Source organism: Antechinus flavipes, chromosome 2 (assembly GCF_016432865.1).
Source record: "Antechinus flavipes isolate AdamAnt ecotype Samford, QLD, Australia chromosome 2, AdamAnt_v2, whole genome shotgun sequence".
Classification (NCBI taxonomy): domain Eukaryota; kingdom Metazoa; phylum Chordata; class Mammalia; order Dasyuromorphia; family Dasyuridae; genus Antechinus; species Antechinus flavipes.
Genome location: NC_067399.1, coordinates 330,828,343 through 330,845,531, shown reverse-complemented (window position 1 = coordinate 330,845,531; position 17,189 = coordinate 330,828,343). Strand labels below are relative to the sequence as shown.

At 32.8% G+C, this 17,189-nt stretch overlaps 1 long non-coding RNA gene and 1 other non-coding gene across 2 annotated transcripts in view; both read left to right on the top strand.

Moving 5' to 3' along the window:
* Positions 1 to 17,189, top strand: part of LOC127549600 (uncharacterized) — a 1,392,683-nt gene that overhangs the window by 1,142,725 nt on the left and 232,769 nt on the right. The gene's annotated exons all lie outside the window — the stretch shown is intronic.
* LOC127552572 (U6 spliceosomal RNA) lies at positions 8,675 to 8,779 on the top strand. The gene has a single exon (XR_007951444.1). It is a non-coding gene; the product is annotated as a U6 spliceosomal RNA (small nuclear RNA).

Genomic DNA, 17,189 nt, shown 5'->3' with positions numbered 1-17,189 from the left:
ATTCACTACATCATTCATTATGGTCAACCCCAAATGTAGTATTTATGCACCCTCCTTTCAAATATGGGGCTCCAAGAATAGCTAGAGATTCAAGATATTCAGTAGATCCACAGTCACTCAAAATGGTAGCTCACAAACCCCCAATTATGTGTTTACTTTTTTCTCTAGTCAGACAGAGTATGCAATTAGTTCAAAGCAAAGTCATTTAATGAAATAGTGTGGCAAAAACATTGCAATAAAGCATGGTCTCCCTGTAAATCTAGGAGTATATCCCCACAAATATACAAATCATCAGAGGGAAAAGTATGAGGAATTAGGGTGAAGGAAAGAAATACATGCAGAGCAGCAATTCATATCTTTGATGCTACAGGACCACAAAAGCTATCTATGTCTTCTGGTGATATCATCTCACTGCTCTCCTTGGGCCTCCTTCTTTCTGCTTTTGGAATTTGCTTGGCACCCTGTTCCATTAGTTTGTGGTGTTCGCTTTTCAAGTACTCTTGGCTGGTGCATTGCTCTGATGCTTTCCTAATTAAATGCTGTTCTGGTAGCTGCTTATAGACACATATAACTTATAGACACATAAGTTCTACAGAAAATTGGTCCTTTGTAATAACCTCTGAGTTCATTTGTTCAGATATTGCATCCAAATATCTCAACTTTAGTCAATTAGACTATAACAATTAGACTCTTTCCCCAATAAGGACAACCTACCAGCTTTTTAGCCGTAACTACCATAGCAAACAAACCAAAGCCAGGAAGAGTGACCTCACCCAAGATTAGATCTTTTCTATCCCCTTTTTTGAGGGAGAGACTTAAAATCTTCTGTTAAAGATTCTTATCTAACTTGGAGTTAAATACTTCTTAGCTCCTACCATGATCCTTTCAGGCTTAACATGAAAATAAATTTGAGACAGAAGAAAAGATAAATTAAAGCGGCATGGTCATTGTTGTTCATCTTTCTAGATTGTTACTGTTATGCATACATACATCAGCAAAAAAGCCTTAAGGAATTGGTACTATATTTTGACCAATTAAATATAGTACCTCCTTTCCCCTCATTCACAACAAATATACACAAAAAAAGGCTAATTGATATAATTTAGCCTAAAAAAGGGATTTTAAGTCTCTTTCCCTCATTATAAAGGTACTTCATTAAACTTGATAATGAGTGGAAATTAATTATTAATCTTTGAAAAATATTACACTCAGTTTGACTAGTCCTTGGCTGTATCTGCATGTACATCAAGCAAAATAGTTCTGATGATATTTTATACTATAACTTTTAGTAAAAACAACCTGAACAACCAATCTGCACCATAGTTTCATATGCAAAATTCTATGAAGGTGGAACACTATGAAAATGAACTTCCTTTACAGTAGGTTTAACTAGAAACTATGATTAGAAATGTTGCTTTATTAAAGATATAGGCTCAACCTTAACTGAATGATTTTAATTTTGAAATTCAAATATAAAGTTATTATCACAACTTATATGGTAAGATTATATCTGACCCTGTTTTGGGCTGTTAAGCAAACTCAAAGAGAGAAACTCTCTATAATATCTAGCTTGTTCCTTAGTTTGTTCTTATAACTCTGGGCTAATAGCGAGAAAGATTGGAGATTCTTTTCTTACGTGCCTCTTGTCTTTTGTCTTGTCTTGTTTAAAAAAAAAAAAAAGACCCAGAGATACAAGGAGAGAATCAAATTATTTAAGATTAACTCTGGATAAGTCTACCAGAAAATTTCATGACAAAACTCTAATTAGAGCTAGAAAGTTAGCTCTTAATAATAACATTTTTAAGACTTTTATACCTTGCCATTCAATTTAGTAATTTTCAAATTGATTTAACAATATACTTGTTGAGATGATCAAGAATTTTGTCTAAATAAATAGTTACAAGAACTGAACCATAAGGTCATATTTCATATATATATATATATATATATTTTACTAGCAAAGGTATTATCTAAAGCATGTAAATTGTTAATCTTCAATACAGTTGTTTTGGAGAATAAGCAGATAGAATTGTGCATTTATCATATGATCCCTTCCTTCTTTGCCACGTGTGATGACAGTATATACAAATCCATTCTCTAGGAACAGAGAGACTAATAAGAATTTATGTGTACTGAGATTTAGGTTATAGCACTCTCTTTACAAAATTCAGTTTAGTGATGTTTAAGGTTTATATGTGGTATTTTCTGTCCTTAAAGTCCTATTCTACTTCCTTATCATGAGTAGCTAGGGATTGAAAAGTTGGGCCAGTAGAATTCAAGCTCTATTAATATTCAGGTATAAACCTGATGGCAGACTCTGTTTGCTGTTCAAGAATTATCCTAGATAAGAAAGTAGAGGCTTATCTCCCAAAAGATGACCATTTGTGATAGGCTATATTTTGTCCATAGCAAAATGACTCAAAGTCCTCTTTGGCACTTTAATCTTTCCACGGAGACCATAGTGATAGGAAAGGGAGCAATGGGGTATAAAGAACCACAGTTCTTAGACTATTTGCAAACATTAATATGGTACTTACAATGTTCAGTCCTTTCTAAAGAATAATGAATTTACCTACTACAGGAGAAGTTGAACTCAAATCACACAGACATTTTCACAATAAATGAGAAGTCAGAAACTTTGATCAGAGGCTCTCAAACAAAATATTTTGGAAACTGCATTTCAATATAATTGGTTTTCCTTATAATCCTATGTATTGTATTTTATGCATTTAAATACTTGATTTTGAGAAGGAAAGATTTCCCAGACTGTCAAATGTACCCATTACCCACAAAAGTACAGAGGACTGGAAAAATATGGTGGAAAATATGTATCATAAGAAATGTATATATCATTATGAATCATAAGAAATGAGAGAGGCCAAAAGCTTATGACTGCATTGCTTTGTGCCCATCCATTATGAATAGTTTGTGAAGAGAGATTGGTGGTGCTAGATATAATGAGCAATGGAGGATATCATAAAAATGAAATTGATTTTACATTAATGGACAGGAAGAAAAAGGTTATAGATAGAGTAATTATTTCACAGTCCATTCTCTGGGTGCAGTCAAATCATCTACTGGTTAGAAGAATAAATATTGAATTAAAAGAAAGATGAAAAGAAAATACAGTGTATGATTATAGTCTTCAAACTGACCTATTTAAGAAACTTTAAAAAATTAGAAAAAGAGTAAAATCATTGCTTAGACCACTATTCTTAGAAAAATTTAACTAACATTTTCCTCAATGAGAAAGAGGGAGTGGCCATAAATTGCCTCAATAAACAAATTCAATTGCTCTCTTAGACAAAGAGGCACGGTATCCAAGGGCAATAACTGGCTTTGAGTATAAGCTTCTTTTTCAAATATACATAGTAGATGCTTGATAAGTCTTGGTTAAATTGCATTCCTAAACATAGTCTTCATCCTTCCATTCTTCTTTATTGTCATCTATGTTTTATTCTCACTTTCTTCCATTTATAGCTTTGATCATACAGTCAGGAACTCTGGAGAAGTATACTTGAAACAAAGTGTTAACTCACTGGAATTGATGAGATAAATGATGGTTCTCTAGTTCACATATATACTTAATAATTAGTATGGTGATGTAATGGTTCTCTAGTTCACACATATTCAGTCTGCTATAACGATGTAATTGTACTAAGGTATATAAGGGCTGAGAAGGACTGGAAATGGGACATTCCATCTTTGACCAGCCTCATGGTGGCTGTCCTGCCTTCATCACTTCTCCACTAAGACCAAGAACTCGGGCTGATCCTGAGATCCTCCAAAAAGCTAGCCCAAACATTACACAGCTATAATTAGGATAATCATGATTCATGGCTCTGCTAACAATCAGCTTGGATTACCTGTACTGAGTACCTTAACTGCTCCTATTCTCAAGTTCTGACAATGCTGGAAGAAGTCATGAAAATGAACCAAATAGTAGATCTCAGAACCTATAACACCAATTAAAAGGGAGAGGTTTTAGAGAACTGAAAGGTGAGAGTTTGAAGTAAAGTTCGAGAGAGAATAACAGTGATCAAGTGATGGAAAAAAGTCAAAAACTTCAATGGCTGACTGGAGCTTCCAAATCTGTGAACACATTAGGAAGCAATGTGTTCACTAACAACCAGCTCCTGGACTTTCAGAGATTGTTATGTGAGGTTGTTTTTACCTTGATTAACTTGAGATTTAATCTTAATTTTTTCAAATGTTAAACTAGAACTGAATATGCATTGAAAAGGGGAGACATCTATTTTTTTACTCTCTTTTCCTTGATGGCTTCAACTAAGGAAGGCTACTTTAAGCTGGCAAGTAGGGATGAAGCATTCCAAAGATATTGAAGAGAGATTACAGACTATAAACTCTAAAAAGACATTGAGTGACCTTCAGAGCCCATAAGAATTATTCCAAAAAGAACTTAGTGAAGATTCTATAGAGACAGAAGAACTTTCGAATTATCAGTTTGGAGATATCCTTTTGTTATACGTTTTCAAACGTGCTTCAATAGTGTATGTAGTCCAGGGAAATTATATGATTAACCAAGATCTTACAAGTGACTTGAAGCTAAGTTCTTTGACTTGAAATTCAGTGCTCTTGCTACTGATGGTGTTTTGACATGAAGTTGTATTCATGTATGAGTTGAATAAGATGTCCTCTAAAATCTACTGCAACTTTAAAATTATATGATTTTTTTAAACAAATACTTAGGCTTACAAGAATTCAAAACTTACAAGTTGTATTTTAGTAAAAGATATGAAAAGGTTATGTGCTTAGTCCATATGGAATCAATAGACTCCCCTTCTTTAACCAGTTCATTCTCCCCAAGAGATCTGTATAGTACCCAGACTTAGAGTAGTGCCCTGGATGATTCATAAGCAAGGGAAGAGTTCACTCCCTGCTATATGTTTTTTTCCTGGTAGATCTCCTTTCTTTGTTCTCTGTATGGGCTTTTGCCACTCCACTATCATTGTTCTCAGCTTGCTATCTTCCCCTGAACATTCTCTAGCTTATCAATATCATTACAAAATTGTGAATGCAATATTTCAGAAATAGTTTGACTAGAACAAAGCCACTATCTTTGACTAGTTGACTACAACTACCACTTCCTTCAACCTCAATTGGGGAATATTGAGGCAACCCTCTTCTCACCTACTTCACACCTTAAAACTCTTCCACATAATTACCAATCTTCTCATTCTCTCCTCAGTCTCTCTCTCTTTTTTACTTAATAGCATTTTATTTTTCCAATCACATATAAAGGTAGTTCTGAATTTTTTTCCCTTTCTCCCCTTACCTCCTCCCTTCCCAAGACAACAAGCAATCATATAGATCATACATGTCCAATCATTTTAAATATATCTCCATTATTAGTCATGTTGTGAAAGAAAAATCAGAAGAAAAGAGAAAGAAAAAAAAAGAAGAAAAAAAATGAAAATAAGTACATTGATCTATATTCAGTCTCCATAGGTCTCTACCTGGATGCAGATGGTGTTTTCGATCCAAAGTTTATTGGGATTTCATTGGATCACTGAATTACTAAAAAGCGCCAACTCTATCATAATTGATCATCATACAATCTTGTAGTTGCTGTGCATAATTTTTTCTTGGTTCTACTTGCTTCACTCAACATCAATGCATGTAAATTTTTCCAGGCTTTTCTAAAATCAGTCGGTTCATCATTTTTTAATAGAACAATGATACTTCATTATATCCATATAACATAAATTATTCAGCCATTCCCCAATTGATGGACACCCAGTTTCCAATTCCTTGCTGCCACAAAAAGAGCTGCTACAAACTTTTTTGCACATATGGGTTCTTTCCCCTCTTTTATGATCTCTTTGGGATACAGACCCAATAAAGCAACTTCTGGATCAAAAGGTATGCACAGTTTGATAGCCTTTTGGGCATAGTTCCAAATTGCTCTCCAGAATGGTTAGATCATTTCACAACTTCATCAACAATGTATTAGTATCCCAGTTTTCCTACATCCCTTCCAACATTTATTATTATCTTTTCTTGTCATCTTAGCCAATCTGAGGTGTGAGGTGACATCACAGAGTTCTTTTAATTTGCATTTCTCTAATCAATAGTGATTTAGAACATTCTTCATATACATACATAGCCTTAATTTCTTCACCTAGAAATTGTTCATATTCTCTGACCATTTATCATTTGAAAAAAGATTTGTATTCTTAAATATTTGACTCAATTCTCTATGTATTTGAGAAATGAGACCTTTATCAGAAACAATGATTGTAAAATTTGTTTCTCATTTTTCTTCTTCCCTCTTAATCTTGGCTGCATTGGTTTTGTTTATATAAAACTTTTTTTAATTTACTGTAATCAAAAGTATCTATTTTGAATTTCATAAGGTTCTCTATCTCTTATTTAGTCATACATTTTTTTCCTTCTCCAAAGGTCTGAAAGAAACTATTCCTAGTTCCCCTAATTTTTTTTAATATCACCCATTATGTCTAAATAATGAACTGAGTTTGACCTTATCTTGATATAGAATATTAGATGTTAGTCTATTTCTAGTTTCTGCCATATTATTTTCCAATTCTTCCTGCAATTTTTGTCAAATAATTAATTCTTATACCAAAAGCTGGGATTTATCAAACAGTACCTTACTATAGGCATTGACTATTGTGTGTTGAGTACTTGATTTACTGCACTATTTCTTAGCCAGTACCAAATAGTTTTGATGACTGCTGCTTTATAATATAGTTTTAGATCTGGGAGAACTAAACCAACTTTTTTTTTTACTTTTTTTCATTAATTTCTTTGATATTCTTGATGTTCTTCCAGATGAATTTTTAAATTCTATTTTTCTAAGAGCAGCTAGGTGACACAACACTTCCTAGCTGTGTGACCCTAGCAAGTCACTTAACCCCAATTGCCTCAGAAAAGAAAAAAAAATATTTATTTTTCTAGCTTAACAAAGTAATTATTTGGCAGTTTGATTGCACTGAATAAGTATATTGTTTAGGTTGAATTGTCATTTTTATTATATTAGCTCAGACTTCTCATGAGCAGTTGATATTTTTCCATTTATTTAGATTTGACTTTATTTGTATGAAAAGTGTTTTGTAATTATGTCCATAAAGTTTCTTAGTTTATCTTGGCAGGTAGATGTTGGAATCTTTACAAACTGCTAACTCATTAGAGTTGATAGATTATTGATCTGATCTTACAAGAAGATGTTTTGGGCCAGAACTTGAAACAAGGTACTAAGTAGAACTAATTGATACAATGCTTGTGTTCACACCTTTACTCATTGGAGTTCACAAGTATGAGAGATTCACAAAGTTAACTGTGTAACTTTGTGAATTCACACCTCCCTTGAAGCTCTTAGGGCCAGAGAGCACTATGGGAGAAAGCCCATAATCCCTCTCTCTCGTGTCCCACAATTCCTCTCTCTCATATAAAAGAAACAGACAGAGGCTCTTGGACAGATTTCACCGGAATGACATGAAGAGTAGAGCTGGCTGGAGGCAGAAGAAAGCAGAGGCAGAGGCTGAAGGACAAAACCCTTGGATTTGGAGATATTCGGAGGGCTCTAAGCTAACCGGGTTATATTAGAGACAATAAAAGATCTGAACTTTTATCACTTGGCTGCATTTGGGGTAATTATTGATCCAAACTGATACTAAAGCTGCCTCCAAGAAAACCTCCCCCAGAGAGAACTATTCTACTTATTTTAAAAGAAGAAAAAGAAACACAACAGGTAGAACTCCCAAATATTTTGTACTGCCTACAGTAATTTTAATTGGGATTTATCTTTCTATTTCTTGTTGCTAGGTTTTGTTGATAATATATAGAAATACTGTTGATTTGTGTAGGTTTGTTTTATGTCCTGCAACTTTACTAAAGTTGTTAATTGTATCAAGTATTTTTAGCTGATTCTCTGAGACTCTCTAAATATACCACTATACTATTTGCCCAAAGTAATAGTTTTGTTTTCTCTTTGCCTACTCTGTTTCCTTTAATTTCTTTTTCTTCTCTTATTGCTAAAGCTAACATTTCTCGCACAATATTGAATAATAGTGGGGATAACAGGCATCCTTATTTCACCTCTGATCTTACTGGGAATGCTCCTAGCTTCTCCCCATTTCATATAATTCTTGCTGATGGTTTTAGATAGATGATATTTATCATTTTAAGGAAAGCTCCATTTATTCCTGTGCTCTCTAATAGTTTTTTCAGGAATGGGTGCTGCATTTTTGTCAAATGCTTTTTCTGCATCTATTGAGATAATCAAATGATTTCTGCTAGTTTTGTCATTGAAATGGTCAGTTATGCTGATAGTTTTTTTGATATTAAACACGACCTTCATTCCTGGCATAAACCCCACTTGCTCTGACCTTATAGAAGAGCTAGCTATTCTCCTTTGAATCTATATTTTAAATATTTTATTTTTGGCAATGACGTGTAAAAAATTTAATACTAATTTTTAAAAATTCTGAGTTTCTAATCCTCTTCTCACCCTTTCCCCCTGCCCTCCCTTCCAATCTCTTCAATGAAACAACAAGCAATTTGATAGAAATTATACATATACAATCATGTAAAATATATTTCCATATTAAGTCATTAAGTAAAAAAAATACAGACATCCCCTCCCAAAAGCCAAACATGAAAGAAATAAGGTAAAAAATAGTATACTTCATCCCTATTTCAGCAGCACATCTCCTAAAATTGGAATGATGAAGAGAAGATTAGCATGATCTCTGTATAAGGATGACACACAAATTTGTGGGAAAAATAGCATACTTTAATTTGCATTCAAACTCCATCAATTTTTTCTCTGGAGGTGGATAGCATTTTTTATCACAAGTTCTGCAGAATTGTCTTGGATCATTGTATTGCTGACAATGGTATAGTATGTACAATACTTCATTGTAAAAAAAAACTGATCTGGAAAATAGATCCCAGAAAAAATGATCTAAAAATTATTAAACTACATGAAAGCCATGATCAAGGAGAAAATATTACAAGCAACCTCCCCCCAAAAAAATAAATTTCATAAATCCATAGTCAAAATAACACAAGATTTATTTTTTTAATTAAAGCTTTTTATTTATAAAACATGTGCATGGGTAATTTTTTAACATTGATCTTGAAAAGCCTTCTATTCTAAATTATTCCCTCTTTCCCCTGATCCCCTCCCTTAGATGGAAGGTAGAATCAAAGTGTTTGGAATATTATAATCCAAGCAAAGGAGCCAGGATTACAACCAAGAATAATCTACTCAACAAAACTGAGTATACTCCTCTAAGGAAAAAATAGATATTTAATGGAATAGAGAACTTTGCTCTATTCTCTATTGCTTTTCTCAAGCAAATACAAGTCTCAAAAGAAACTTCTTTCAAGCATAACTAGAAAACAGAAAAGAAAAATCCTAAGGGAGAATGAAACTCAGGTAATGAACATGAAATCTCTCTGACCATACTACCATGCCCTATAGTTTGCTCTCCTAACAAGCAAGTCCTTGGACAAATTCCCATTTCATGAGAACTCCTATATATGTTTACTGCATTTCTAGCCCAGTTCTCTGAATCTACTTGCTAATCAATAAATCTGTTCCTGGATGGATATTCTCTTTCTCTCTTCTCTTTTCCAGCTGTCCTTTATGGTTTTCTATATATTTTTCTCTATTAGAATATAAACTCCTTACAAATTAAAAACCCTCAATTAAATACCAAATTTGAAATTCTGAAAATAAAAGGGAATATTAATAAAATTGAAAATAAAAAACTATTGAATTAATAAATAAAACTAAGAGTTGATTTTATGAAAAAAAAACAACAAAATAGATAAACCTTTGGTTATTTGATCAGAAAAAGGAAAGAAGAAAATCAAATTGTTACTCTTAAAAATGAAAACAGAGAATTTTCCACCAATGAAGAGGAAATTAGAGCAATAATTAGGAGTTATTTTGCCCAACTATATGTCAATAAATTTGATAATCTAAGGGAAATAAAGGAATATCTACAAAAATATAGGTTGCCCAGATTAACAGAAGAGGAAATAAATCATTTAAATAGTCCCAATTTAGAAAAATAAATAGAACAATCTATTAACCAACTCCCTAAGAAAAAATCCCCAGAGCCAGATGGATTTATCTGTGAATTCTACCAAACATTTGAAGAACAATTAACTCCAATAATATATAAACTATTTTTTAAAAATTGGGAAAGAAGGACTCCAATCAAATTCCTTTTATGACACAGACATGGTACCGATACCTAAGCCAGGTAGGATGAAAACAGAGAAAGAAAATTATAGACCAATTTCCCTAATGAATATTGATGCTAAAATCTTAAATAAAATAATAGCAAAGAGATTACAGAAAGTTGTCCCCAGGATAATACATCACGACTAAGTAGGATTTATACCAGGAATGCAGGGCTGGTTCAATATTAGGAAAACTATTAGCATAACTGGCTATATCAATAATCAAATTAACAAAAACCATATAATCATCTCAATAGATGCAGAAAAAGCATTTGATAAAATCCAACATCCATTCCTATTAAAAACATTTGAGAGTATAGGAATAAATGGACTTTTCCTTAAAATAGTCAGCAGCATCTATTTAACACTGTCAGTAAGCATCATATGTAATGGGGATAAACTGAAACCATTCCCAATAAGATCAGGAGTGAAACAAGGTTGCCCACTATTACCATTATTATTCAATATTGTATCAGAAATGCTACCTTTGGCAATAAGAATTGAGAAAGAGATTAAAGGAATTAGAGTAGGTAATGAGGAAACCAAATTATCACTCTTTGCAGATAATATGATGCTATACTTAGAGAATCCTAGAGAATCAACTAAACGACAACTAGAAATAATTCACAACTTGAGCAAAGTTGCAAGATACAAAATAAATCCATAAAAATCATCAGCATTTTATACATCACTAACAAAATCCAACAGAGATTCAAAGAGAAATTCCATTTAAAATAACTGTTAATAGTATAAAATATTTGGGAATCTATCTGCCAAGGGAAAATCAGAAACTATATGAACAAAACTATAGAATGCTTTCCACACAAATAAAATCAGAATCTAAACTACTGGAAAAATATCAAGTGCTTTTGGATAAGTTGAGTGAATATAATAATGATCCAACCCAGAATGGATCTCCTGTTGTGAGAGGCTGAGAGGCAGTTGCTGTTCTCTGACCTCTCTCACTGAGAGGCCGTTACATTGTCTGACCTCTCTCCTCTTCCTTCTGCCTCCAATTTATCTCATTCCTAGTCCACAACACTTATGTCAGTAAAGACTGCCTTGTAACTCTTTCAAATGTTATGATCCACAGCTATGGAGGCTCTTGGAGAATTTACCTATTCTTTAACAATATTCTTTGACCATTTATCAATTGTGGAATGATTTGTATTCTTATAAATTTGACTCAATTCTCTATATATTTGAGAAATGAAGCCTTTATCAGAAATGCTAGCTGTAAATTTTTTTCCTAGCTTACTGCTTCCCTTCTAATCTTGGCTACATGATTTTGTTTGAGCAAAACCTTTTTAATTTACTGTAATCAAAATTGTCCATTTTGTATTTCATAAAGTTCTCTAGTTCTTTTTTGTCCATAAATTCCTTCCTTTTCCAAAGATCTGATACTTAAACTATCTCTTGTCCTAATTTGTTTATAGTATCCTGACTTAAACTTCTGATGTAAATTGACTGCATAATCTTGGGTAATCTAACTTGGTACTGTGTCACTTGACTTTTTTTAAATTTTTAATTATTTTTTGCCAGTCAACTTTGAAATGTTCCAAGTTACAGGTAAGTTTCCTGGCTATACCTCATCATGATTCCTTGGTGAATCAAGTCTTTGCTTGGATCATCATTTTTTCGTCTTTACTCCTATTAACATGCTGCTGAATGAACTGAAGAAAACCACTATATTAACTAAAGTTGACCACAATTTATGCTATATAACCTCATTTGGGCTTCAAAAGAATTCTTTTGTACCTTCTTTCATTTCACTATTTCACTCATTAGAATAACTTTTCCAGACCTTTTTTTAATCCCTTCTCAAACCTTCCATATTTTCCCCTCCCCAGCTGAGAAATTTACCTCATACTTTACTCAAAACAATAAAATGATTTGCCTAGAGCTCCATCTTATATGACATCTCCTCATTTCACATATTCCAGATGCCTTCTATCATCATCTTTTCCTTCACTGTGTCAGCCTAGTCTTTTACAGCACAAATAATAGTACTCCATTTTCTTCCACAGTAGCTTGCCCCTCAATCATTCTTAATTTCTTACTAACCTTTACCTTTCCCTATTTATTGTTTGCTTCTTCACTATCTACAAACATACTTGCATCTCCTCATCCTCAAAAAGACTTTATATGATCCTTCCCTCCCCTCTACTTAGCATCCCCTGTCTCTCCTCTTTTTTGTGGCTAAACACATTGTGAAGTCTGTTTATAGTAAATGACTTCAATTCCTTTCTTTTTACTTTCTACTTACCTCCCTAAACAGAGATCTTCTAGTTTCAGCATTCAACTGAAACTGTTCCCTCCAAAGTTACTCATCATTGACAAATCTAATGGTTTTTCTCAAACTCCATCTTTCTTGACTTCTCTGCAGCCTTTAATACCATTGACCATACACTTCTCCTTGATACTTTTTTCTCTCTAGTCTCTTAGTCTCCCTATCTGACCACTTTTTATTCACCTTTGCTGGATCTTCATTAAGATTATGTTCATTAAGTATGGGTGGTCAGAGTACTCTACACTTTTATTTAGTGATCTCATCAGCTCCTCTGGACTCAATTATAATCTTTATATTCATGTTTCCCAGATCTGCTCAGATAGCCCTAAGTTATGAAAACAAGTGGCTTAACATATATTATCTAGAAAACCTTGATTAAATTCTTGAATTTGTCTTGAATCAAGATAAAATAGATTTTATTATATCCTTCTCCCCCTTTTGGGGGTGAGTAGGAAGAGGCAATCCTTATTATTTTATCACTGTGAGTAACTTTTCTATAACATTTAGTCTTGAAATTGATTAGATCTCTCTATCTCAGCCTAGTAGTTTTAAAGATGCAACTAGTTCATGTTATATAATAAATATAAAGAGGTTAAATCCCAACATGTGGTGGAGTTTCTCCCAGAAACAGGATCCTGGCAACTCCTAAATGGGCACCTTTATCTTAGGTGATTTAGATGTGCATCAAAGTCCCACTATTTATAAATGTATCCTTCCCTGTATTTTTTCACTCTTGGATTAAATGTTTACTCTCAAATAGTAAAAACAATGTTAATTTATTATGCAGTGAAAGTGGGTTAAACATTCAATCCTGCCCTATTTTTTACACTAAATGATTTAGGGGGGAATCTTGTATCTTTCACCATATAACATCATTGATAGATTTTCCCACTGACCACATAATAGCAATTAAAGTATTTAAAAAATGAACAACTAATTCTAGTTATACTAAATTCCCATATTTGGATTATAAATTCTGGAAATCATCTCCCAAAAGCAGTTTCCTTTCCTGGAAGTACCTTATGTCAACAAAATTACAAATTCCATCTGTATAATTGTCCCTAGTAATGCAAATGAAAAACAAAAACTAGATTGAAAGTATATTTAAAGTATTTAAGAGAAGAAACTATTCTTTTGAACTTTCAAACACATTGGAAGTATCCATTTTCACACAGATCATTGATGTCATAATTATAAATTTTTCTTATTTACTTGTTATAGTTAATCTCCTGATGACTTTAATTAGTAAAGTAGCCTCTGGAACTACTCTCCTAAATGTCACTTGGTTGAATCTAAGCTGCTATAACTCCTTTTCCTTCCCCTAGCTCTGAGGCTGTAAAAATGTTTTTCTAATGCCTTATCTCAAGAGTCCCTACTAGTATGCTTCTACCCCATGAAAATCAATTGATGTTAATCAATCAACCAGATTCTAATTAGCTTTTAGAATGATGGTAGAATAAGACCAGTTCTGTCTCTAACACTTAACACTCTTTCACAAATAAATATAGAATCTAAGGGAAAGCGGGCTCAAGTTTAATGAACACATATGGTGGCAAAGCAAAACTCAGGGGGTAAAGCAAAACTCACAATTCTAGATTACTAGAAGTTCTCTTTTCTCCTTTTTATGGTGTCTTAAGAAATTCACATTAGGCATGATATACCTTCTTTACTGAACTCTTTGTGGAATCTTTCTTCATGGAATCTTACGTTCTCAGTTTCCAAGGCAGATACTGTGTCAGCTATTCTGGAAATGCTGCTAGGATTAACTTTGATTTTTTTAAAAAAATATTTTCCAGTCTTCTAAAGTTCTTGAGGTCCTTCTCCTACTAAGACAGAGGAAAGGATGACAAAATACTTTTCTTTCCACATCCCCCAAAAAATTATTTCTTAAGAGTTTGCTGGAGGTTAGTACCATTTGTCAGCTAGATATTTTAAAAATCTCATATATTCTGGACTTATTAACTGTTTTATAGAAGACCCACAGAATATGATCAAGTTCTTTAATTGGTATGAATACACTTCCAGGTAGATCTAGTAGAAATGCCTTTTGATTGGTTGATGATTGATGGCCAGGTTTTGTTCATACACTAATTCACAGTTTTTATTGCTTGGTTTAACTGAAATATTTTTTACCTAACAAAGGCATTGGTATAGAGTCCTCAGTTATGGTTATTTTCTAGGCTGACTCTTATCCTTAAACTGAGCAACACTTGATTGGCCCAATTTGTATTGTTGTAGATCCCTAAAAATAACAAAAGGATCTTCCTTTAGTTAACTCTTTTTTCTCATATGTGCCCTTGGTATACTCATTATAAATCATGTATTACAGTTCATCTCCAAATTACAATTTACTAGGTGATTTTTTTTTGCTTCCTTTAAGTAATTCTGGAAGTAATAAAAATTGCATTGCTTTGACTATATTCCATAATTCATACTTTTTCACTAATTTAGGCTAGCCTTCTTATCCATTGGTTTAAATTAGTAAAGCCCTAATATAAGAAATGTCCCCAAACAAAAACAATAAAAAACTATATGAGCATTTCTGAAATTAGAGTAACACAAAAATTATTGTAAATTCATATGATTAGATTCAAATACATTCGCAATGAAAAATAAGTAAGCAAGTGTAATTTCAGCCGTGGTAATCTAGATTTTATCATATCACTTCATATAATTAATGTAAAATTTAGTATAATCCTTTGAGGTTTTGGCAAATATGAATAAAATGTTTCCTCATTTATTCTCACTGATATGAAGAATCTAGCTGAAGCAAATGCAAGAGCTATTTAGACTTGGTTTGAATTTTCATGTGCCAAAGTGATGAAAAATACAAATCTTGGCAATGTTTATGTTCCTACCTTAAAAACAGTCCCACAATCTTCACTGATGCTTTTGTCTTATCTCTCCGTAGTCCCATTTATTGCCTGCCTTCTATTTATAGCCTCTGTTTATGTTTAAGCAATTATCACAACTTCTGAAAAACTGAAGCTCAAAATCACTCTAAGAACAATAAAAAAGCCTATGTGTGGTAAACTGGCTACAATACATTACAAAAGAATTGTATGGAAGTGGCAGTATAACGGCTGACAGAGAAATGTTTGACTGGTGTTAAATTAAAAAAAAAAGTGAGCCTTTTTTTCTTTTTTTTAAATGTAAGAAGTCAAGGGAAACTACCTGCCCCTCTGGTTCTCACTCAATTTCAAGAGAACCTAAAGAAAGTGGATCCCTTCTTTGGGTGGATTCCATATGATGAGTTGATGGGAGGATATGGACAAGAATCAAGTTTGAATGACTTGGAGAGATTATCTTTACAAATGAGCTTCTAGATCAATTGAGGAAATGTTTCATTTCCTTAGTGATTTCCTTGAAGGTAGGAACAAGTTCATTTTTTAAAAATAATATAGATGGCAAGGACATAATAAATGTTTGCTAGATTGAATTGAATTCATTTTGCAAAACAAAAAACAAACAAAAAAAAAAAAAAGTCCACATTTCCAATTCCCAGAAATGCCATTATTGAAAATGGGTCAGTTTTAGATATGAGAATGTTTGGTTGGTCGTTATCTATACCTGTGCCCACTATCCAAGAGTGACTTTCTAAAACTACAGTAAAGAGGCTTGTATTCAAATGGAGTAAAGTAAAAAAGCATAATAACATGAACAAATTAGGAGAGCAGGGGATAGTTAAAACATCAGATATATAGAGAAGGGAAGAATGTTATGACCACACAAGACACAGAGAGCCTTATGAAATGCAAAATGGATAAATTTGATTATATTAAATTAAAAAGGATTTGCACAAACAAAACCAATGCAACCTAAATTAGAAGGAAAGCAGAAAAAAGGAAAACACTTTTTTATAGACAGTTTCTGATAAAAGCCTCATTCTCAAATATATAGAAAAGTGAGTCATATTTATAAGAATACAAGTCATTTCTCAATTGATAAATGGTCAAAGGATATGAACAGGCAATTTTCAGGTGAAAAAATTAAATGTATTTATAATTATATGAAAAAATGCTCTAAAGCAATATTGATTAGAGAAATTCAGATAAAAACAACTCTGAATTACCAATCACACTTATCAGATTGATTACTATGACAGAAAAGGAAAATGATAAATGTTGGAGAAGATGTGGGAAAATTGGGACACTAATGCATTATTGGTGGAGTTGTAAACTGATCTAACATTCTGGAGAGTAATTTAGAACTATTATCAAAGGGCAATTAAACATTATTATGTCAGTATCCCAAAGAAATCATTAAAAAAGGCGGGGGCGGAGGGGGGAACCGGGACTGAAATATAGGTACAAAAATATTTTTTGTTGTGGCAAAGAAATTGAAATCAAGAGAATGCCCATCAATTGGGGAATGTCTGAACAAGTGAACATATAATTGTGATGAAATACTATTGTGTTATAGGAAATGATGAGCAGGCAGGTTTCAGAAAAACCTGGAAAGATTTATATGAACTGATGCTGAATGAAGTGAGTGAACCAGAACATTGTACACAGTAACCAAGCAATGTGGAATAATGATCTACTATCACTGATTTAGCTTTTCTTAGCAAAACAATGATCCAAGACCATTCCAAATGACTCATGATGGAAAATGCTATCCAAAACCAGAGTAATCTGAATGCAGATCGAAGCATACTATT